Source organism: Tribolium castaneum, unplaced genomic scaffold (genome assembly GCF_031307605.1).
Source record: "Tribolium castaneum strain GA2 unplaced genomic scaffold, icTriCast1.1 ptg000055l, whole genome shotgun sequence".
Taxonomy (NCBI): domain Eukaryota; kingdom Metazoa; phylum Arthropoda; class Insecta; order Coleoptera; family Tenebrionidae; genus Tribolium; species Tribolium castaneum.
The window spans coordinates 12,501-21,128 of NW_026986652.1; the positions used below are offsets into that span (position 1 = coordinate 12,501).

Genomic DNA, 8,628 nt, shown 5'->3' on the forward strand with positions numbered 1-8,628 from the left:
AATCATGATTTTCTTGTAAGACGTTTACTTGCAGTTGCTTCCGACTGCGACGAAGTACAGCGTTCAATTGACTTTGTACATAGTACAGACGAAGTACGACGTTTGCGAAGTACGGCACTCAAAATCATGATTTTCTTGTACGACGTTTATTTGCACTTGCTGTCGACTGCGACGAGGTTTAGCGTTCACTTGACTTTGTACATAGTATAGACGAAGTACGACGTTTGCGAAGTACGGCACTCAAAATCGTGATTTTCTTGTACGACGTTTATTCGCACGTGCTGCCGACTGCGACGAAATGCAGCGTTCATAGTACAAACGAAGTACGACGTTCACAAAGTGATGAAGTAAAACGTAAACAATAAATAATAATAATGCAACCCACAATACACTAATTGTGTATTAAAATTGCATAACCTACACGAAGTACGACGTTCAAGAATACTAAAGAATTTTATTTGTGTTGTATATAATGAAAAAACAGCAAATTTTTTTGCAAATTACGTATCTGTAAATAAATGTAAACATTTAGCAACTAATCAAAATTGTTTTTTTTGCCTAGATATTAAAGTAAAACATAAAAATACATTAAATTTATAAAATGCAACCCGCAGCACACTAGATCTGCATTAATATTGCATAACCTTCACGAAGTACGACGTCCAAAAATATTAATTTTTTTTTATATTGAGGTTAAAAGTGAGAAAACATAAATTAATAATAATGCAACCTGCAATACACTTAATGTGTACTGATCTTGCATAACCTTCACGAAGTACTACGTTCAAATATAAATTAATATTATTGTGACCCGCAATACACTAAATTTGTATCAATATTGCATAACCTACACGAAGTACGACGTTCAAGAATATTAAAGAATTTTATTTGTGTTGTATATAATAAAAAAACAGCAAATTTTTTTGCAAATTACGTATCTGTAAATAAATGTAAACATTCAGCAACTAATCAAAAGTGTTTTTTTGCCTAGACATTAAAGTAAATCATAAGAATACATTAAATTTATAAAATGCAACCCGCAGCACAACAGATGTGCATCAATATTGCATAACTGTTACGAAGTACGACGTCCAAAAATATTAAATTTTTTTTTATATGAAGGTAAAAAGTGAGAAAACATAAATTAATAATAATGCAACCTGCAATACACTTAATGTGTACTGATGTTGCATAACCTTCACGAAGTACTACGTTCAAATATAAATTAATATTATTGCGACCCGCAATACACTAAATTTGTATCAATATTGCATAACTTACACGAAGTACGACGTTTGAAAATATTAAATGTTTTATTTGTAGTTTGCATATAATAAAAAAAAAAACAAATTTTTATGTAAATTACGTATCTATAAATAAACGTACACATTTAACAATTAAATAAACATAGTATTTTGGCCTAGATATTAAATTAAAACATAAAAATGCATAATATTTATTAAAATGCAACTTGCAATACACCAAATGTGTATTAATATTGCATAACCTTTACGAAGTACGACGTTCACGAAGTACGTCGTTTACGAAGTGCGACGTTTACGAAGTGCGACGTTCACGAAGTACGTCGTTTACGAAGTGCGACGTTCACGAAGTACGTCGTTTACGAAGTGCGACGTTCGCGAAGTACGACGTCTACACATTAGGGCACTCAAAATTATTGTTACGTTGTACGACATTCAGACGTTCCAACTGCGACTAACTACAGCATTCATTTGACTTTGCACATACGACGAACGAAGTACGACGTTTACGAAGTACGGCGCTTAAAATAATTTTGTTTTTATTAATTAATTATTTTTTTTAAAACAAACGTTTTTATAATTAAATTTTATAATGGTTTAAATATAAAATATGACTTTTTAATATTATCAATATTTAAAATATTTTCTCCCTTTTGTGTGTATGCCTTATAGTTATAGAGCTGTGCGCTTCGGTAGACGTCGCCTGTGGAGCTATGTCAGTGGAGCGGTGCGCACATCCAATACCGAGCGGCTGCCTCGATCGGTGTCGCGCTGGTATACATATGGTAGTGGTGTGTGTCGATGCGTTGAGTGAGGCGATATGAACGGTGTAACGGTTTAGTCGAAGTTTATCATAAATGACGACGACAAAACGACCGATTATGTATACGTTCTGCATTTGCTTCCAATTTATCGACGTTTATCGCACATTTCCGCTATCGAATTCGAATAGGGCTTTGCTTGCGAGATTGCTTTATTTTGTGATTTTGTGGCTCGCCCAGTTCCCCACAGCGAGATTGCGGATGCGGCAAAACGTATTCTCTTACGTTGGCGGTCCTTATGCAATCAAACTTTGTTGAACTAACAAATGTTTGTGATTTAAACAAACAAAAATAATAAATGCGTCAACTCTCTAATATCCGAGCGAGAATATTTATATAATATTCGTAACGTTTATGGATTCGAAAGAATTTCATAAATTCACGTCGCATTCAATCTTGCGAAGAGTGAAGAGAATGTTTGAACTTTTAAATCGGCAAAGGTAAAAAATAATATTATAAATATTATTATTATGCCTTTATTGACCGATATATGTGTTGTGGTGTTTAACGACTACGACGACGATGATGACGATACATTTATCTCTATATCGTACGAAGAAAAGAAGAAACAGCGTGGCGTTACTTTCTTATATGTTAGATTGTTTCGCACAAACGCGCATATTCTTCATCTTTATAAACGATGATGATGAGTATTTTATTCTCTCGTCTGTCTCAAAAAACACAAAAACACAGTTCCCTGGTTGATCCTGCCAGTAGTCATATGCTTGTCTCAAAGATTAAGCCATGCATGTCTCAGTACAAGCCAAATTAAGGTGAAACCGCGAAAGGCTCATTAAATCAGTTATGGTTCCTTAGATCGTACCCACATTTACTTGGATAACTGTGGTAATTCTAGAGCTAATACATGCAAACAGAGCTCCGACCGGAGACGGAAGGAGCGCTTTTATTAGATCAAAACCAATCGGTGGCGGTTTCGCCGTCATCGTACAACTTGGTGAATCTGAATAACTTTACGCTGATCGCACGGTCTCGCACCGGCGACGCATCTTTCAAATGTCTGCCTTATCAACTGTCGATGGTAGGTTCTGCGCCTACCATGGTTGTAACGGGTAACGGGGAATCAGGGTTCGATTCCGGAGAGGGAGCCTGAGAAACGGCTACCACATCCAAGGAAGGCAGCAGGCGCGCAAATTACCCACTCCCGGCACGGGGAGGTAGTGACGAAAAATAACGATACGGGACTCATCCGAGGCCCCGTAATCGGAATGAGTACACTCTAAACCCTTTAACGAGGATCAATTGGAGGGCAAGTCTGGTGCCAGCAGCCGCGGTAATTCCAGCTCCAATAGCGTATATTAAAGTTGTTGCGGTTAAAAAGCTCGTAGTCGAATTTGTGTCCCGCGCCGCCGGTTCATCGTTCGCGGTGTTAACTGGCGTTTCGCGGGACGTCCTGCCGGTGGGCTTAGCTCGAGAGGGCGGCCCAACTCAATCCCGCCGCGGTGCTCTTCATTGAGTGTCGAGGTGGGCCGGCACGTTTACTTTGAACAAATTAGAGTGCTTAAAGCAGGCTAAAACTTCGCCTGAATACTGTGTGCATGGAATAATGGAATAGGACCTCGGTTCTATTTTGTTGGTTTTCGGAACCCCGAGGTAATGATTAATAGGAACGGATGGGGGCATTCGTATTGCGACGTTAGAGGTGAAATTCTTGGATCGTCGCAAGACGGACAGAAGCGAAAGCATTTGCCAAAAACGCTTTCATTGATCAAGAACGAAAGTTAGAGGTTCGAAGGCGATCAGATACCGCCCTAGTTCTAACCATAAACGATGCCAGCTAGCGATCCGCCGACGTTCCTCCGATGACTCGGCGGGCAGCTTCCGGGAAACCAAAGCTTTTGGGTTCCGGGGGAAGTATGGTTGCAAAGCTGAAACTTAAAGGAATTGACGGAAGGGCACCACCAGGAGTGGAGCCTGCGGCTTAATTTGACTCAACACGGGAAACCTCACCAGGCCCGGACACCGGAAGGATTGACAGATTGAGAGCTCTTTCTTGATTCGGTGGGTGGTGGTGCATGGCCGTTCTTAGTTGGTGGAGCGATTTGTCTGGTTAATTCCGATAACGAACGAGACTCTAGCCTGCTAAATAGGCGTATTTCGACATCCCAAATGCCGGCTGGAGCCGGGTTCGCCCGGTCTCTATGTGCGGTTTTTACTGTCGGCGTACAAACAATTCTTCTTAGAGGGACAGGCGGCTTCTAGCCGCACGAGATTGAGCAATAACAGGTCTGTGATGCCCTTAGATGTTCTGGGCCGCACGCGCGCTACACTGAAGGAATCAGCGTGTCCTCCCTGACCGAGCGGTCCGGGTAACCCGCTGAACCTCCTTCGTGCTAGGGATTGGGGCTTGCAATTGTTCCCCATGAACGAGGAATTCCCAGTAAGCGCGAGTCATAAGCTCGCGTTGATTACGTCCCTGCCCTTTGTACACACCGCCCGTCGCTACTACCGATTGAATGATTTAGTGAGGTCTTCGGACCGGTGCGCGGTGGCGTTTCGACGTTGCCGATGTTGCTGGGAAGATGACCAAACTTGATCATTTAGAGGAAGTAAAAGTCGTAACAAGGTTTCCGTAGGTGAACCTGCGGAAGGATCATTAACGTGTAAATGTTGTTGTTTAGTTGTCACACATACACACACATTTTGTCTGTGCTGATCAACAAAAAACACACATACATACACTATTCGTATGATGATCAATTCTCATACAAAATTCTTTATTATGCGTCGAACGGAAAAGCAACAACGGGTCGTCTTGCATTAAGCGGATCTGTTGTTACGTTTTTCGATTTATTTTATAAATCGATTGTAAACGTGCCGTAAACGACGTTTTCAAAGAATTTTTTCGAACATTAACACGAATCAATATTGTCGAAAGATGGTTATGTGCTAACGTTTTATTATTGCTTTCGCAGTGCCGGTCTTAGCGTATTTCCATCATCGTATTCGCTTCGAAAAAAAGTACTAATACACAGTGGTGGTGTATAATTAATGTGCAAGAGATGTTGTTGTTGTTGTTGTAGTATTTGTATATGGTTGGAGTTATTTATAATAACAAACAAGAATGAATGAATGAATAATAATGGTGTCTGCCAATACGATCGTACTTTATGTACACGACTAAAACTTTATACATACAAACCATAATAATAAATAAACTCGAAACAACCAACAACAAAATTAATACGCTACTGTACATACAAATACACATTTATACATACCATCATTTTACTTAACCGATGGTGAGTGATGTTTGAAAAATAAACGCTTAGGCTTACGGTTTTGTAAGCCAGTCTTTGCGTATTTTCTTCATCGTATTCGCTTCGGAAAAAAGAAAATAAAGATGGTGTATAATTAATGTGTAAAAGAGATGTTGTAGTTGTAATTTAATTTGTAAATGGTTGGAGTTTATTAATAAATAAAAGGGGCTGTCTATTCGTCTGTACTTTATGTACAAGACTAAAACTTTATACATACAAACCATAATAATAAATAAACTCGAAACAACCAACAACAAAATTAATACGCTACTGTACATACAAATACACATTTATACATACCATCATTTTACTTAACCGATGGTGAGTGATGTTTGAAAAATAAACGCTTAGGCTTACGGTTTTGTAAGCCAGTCTTTGCGTATTTTCTTCATCGTATTCGCTTCGGAAAAAAGAAAATAAAGATGGTGTATAATTAATGTGTAAAAGAGATGTTGTAGTTGTAATTCAATTTGTAAATGGTTGGAGTTTATTAATAAATAAAAGGGGCTGTCTATTCGTCTGTACTTTATGTACAAGACTACAAAAACGTTTTATAACAATAAAAAGCTCGAAACAACCAATAACAAAATATACTACTACTATACTACTATACATACAAACGCACATTTATAAATACATAAAATCAATTTACTTTATCGATAGTGAGTGATGTTTGGAAAAAAACGCTTAGGCTTACGGTTTTCGGGTACCTGGGTTCCGCATGCGTCGAAGTAATAATTTACTTTAACGACGCGACGAACCGTAGGAATCTAAATAAAAAAGTTTATTAACTTTTTTAGATTCTGTGGGTTTTAAATGATATACGCCCGACTGACGAAGGAACGTTTTGCACTGCCTGTGCTTTTCTTTTGATTCGTTTTTATGTCGACGGACGTTCTTAGAATGCCCACCAAACGACGTATCACACAAAACACCCTACAATTGTATTGTTTGGTAAATATTGTTGTGATTAAGTTTGCAGCTGTGGCGTTTGTTTGAAGAAAACGTCTGGTTTTTCGACATATTTTCTATTTAATAAATATACATAATGCTTATCGCAAAAGGAGCAGAGTTTTATAGACAAAGTTGATAGAGAAAAAAAACCTAATAGATATATATATACGTATTTATAAAACGTTAATATCATCGGGTTATTCTTTATGTAAACTTAAACTATAACTGCATACTCTTTTCGATAAGTAGAAACAAATGCCACTTTAATTAAATAAAATATTATAAAATATAACGCCGAACGTTTCTTTCGATTGGTCCGTTTCTCACATATACATCACAATTGTAATAACCTTAAGTAGTTATTTTTGTTGTTGTGTGATGATGAAACGATTTCGATGTGGAACGGTGCGTTATGTAATAATATTTTAAATTTGTTTGAAAAGATTACCCTGAACGGTGGATCACTTGGCTCGTGGGTCGATGAAGAACGCAGCTAATTGCGCGTCAACTTGTGAACTGCAGGACACATGAACATCGACATTTCGAACGCACATTGCGGTCCTCGGATATACTGTTCCCGGACCACTCCTGGCTGAGGGTCGTGTCAATTTCAAAGACTGCTCGGTTTTTGTCTTAAACACAGCGCACAATGTTGTGTAGACAATTACGTCGGAGCGTGTTGGGTGCAAATATGACGCGTTACTATAATTGTTAATTGATTGTCGGTTGTCATAATAAAATATTATGCAACGTAGACAACAATAAAAACAATATAAAAAAATAACGCGGCATCCTAAAACGCAATAGCGGCTGACATTCTTATTAGTTTGTTGGTACAAGTTGGTTTAGACGTAGCACGTCCGATATTAAAAAGCAGCCACAACGCTTAAATTTCGAACGAAGCGATCGTCGTGTCCGAGACGTTAAAGTTGTTTATATGCATATTTTATGCACTATAATTAACAACAACAACATTCTCGCAACGACGTCAGATCGATGTTTGAAATTGTTTGGAGGCAGCCATATAAACGGAATACGTGTAATTATCGTCTGACAAAATAAAGGCAAATTTATATTTGCGACCTCAGAGCAGGTGAGACTACCCGCTGAATTTAAGCATATTATTAAGCGGAGGAAAAGAAACTAACTAGGATTTCCTTAGTAGCGGCGAGCGAACAGGAAAAAGCCCAGCACTGAATCCCGCGGCCGAAACCGGACGCCGGGAAATGTGGTGTTAGGGAGGATCCGTCATCCCGAGATTGTGCGACGCGTCCAAGTCCATCTTGAACGGGGCCACAGCCCATAGAGGGTGCCAGGCCCGTAGTGACCGTTGCCGATAACGGGAGGATCTCTCCTCAGAGCTCTCGCCTAGCACATAGCGCTCGCCTTGCACATAGCGCTCGCCTTGCACCATTCACTGCTTAATAACTACTGCATATAATAAAGTCACGATTGCTCATGTGGTAAAATAGTAATGACACAATCATTTTGTTTAAAGGTATGCAACCAACATTACACAAAACGCGCGCTCAAGTTGCCTAAAACCACGAAGTACTACGTATACTTTAATTGTAACGCAACTGGTTTCACAGTAAACGTGTATGAAAATTGCCTATATTCAAGAAGTACTACATTTGTTTAAATATTGTATTACTGTTACGAAGTACGACGTTTAAATATTATGAATTATTTTTAGTTGTATATAAAATCATAGCTATTTTTGTAAATTAATAATGCAACCCGCAATACACCAAATGTGTATTAATATTGCCTAACTTGTACGAAGTACAACGTTCATTTAAGTGCATTAAGTATGGTGCTCTGTGTGATGAAATACGACGTTCATGTGACCATAAAGTAACAAACGAAGTACGGCGCTCACAAATGCAGCACTCAAAATTATTGTTTCATTGCACGACGTTTGCTTTGTTTCTGACTGCGACGAAATGCAGCGTTCATTTGACTTTGTACATAGTACAGACGAAGTACGACGTTTGCGAAGTACGGCACTCAAAATCGTGATTTTCATGTACGACGTTTATTTGCACGTCCTGCCGACTGCGACGGAGTACAGCGTTCAATTGACTTTGTACATAGTACAGACGAAGTACGACGTTTGCGAAGTACGGCACTCAAAATCGTGATTTTCTTGTACGACGTTTATTTGCACGTGCTGTCGACTGCGACGAAGTTAAGCGTTCATTTGACTTTGTACATAGTACAGACGAAGTACGACGTTTTCGAAGTACGGCACTCAAAATCGTGATTTTCTTGTACGACGTTTATTTGCACGTGCTGCCGACTGCGACGGAG

The 8,628-nt window shown here is 38.9% G+C and overlaps 2 non-coding genes across 2 annotated transcripts; both read left to right on the forward strand.

Annotated features, from left to right (window-relative positions):
* The first annotated feature begins 2,777 nt into the window (after positions 1-2,777).
* LOC135267588 (small subunit ribosomal RNA) lies at positions 2,778-4,700 on the forward strand. The gene has a single exon (XR_010335996.1). It is a non-coding gene; the product is annotated as a small subunit ribosomal RNA (ribosomal RNA).
* Positions 4,701-6,760: 2,060 nt separating this feature from the next.
* LOC135267585 (5.8S ribosomal RNA) lies at positions 6,761-6,917 on the forward strand. The gene has a single exon (XR_010335993.1). It is a non-coding gene; the product is annotated as a 5.8S ribosomal RNA (ribosomal RNA).
* Positions 6,918-8,628: the final 1,711 nt, after the last annotated feature.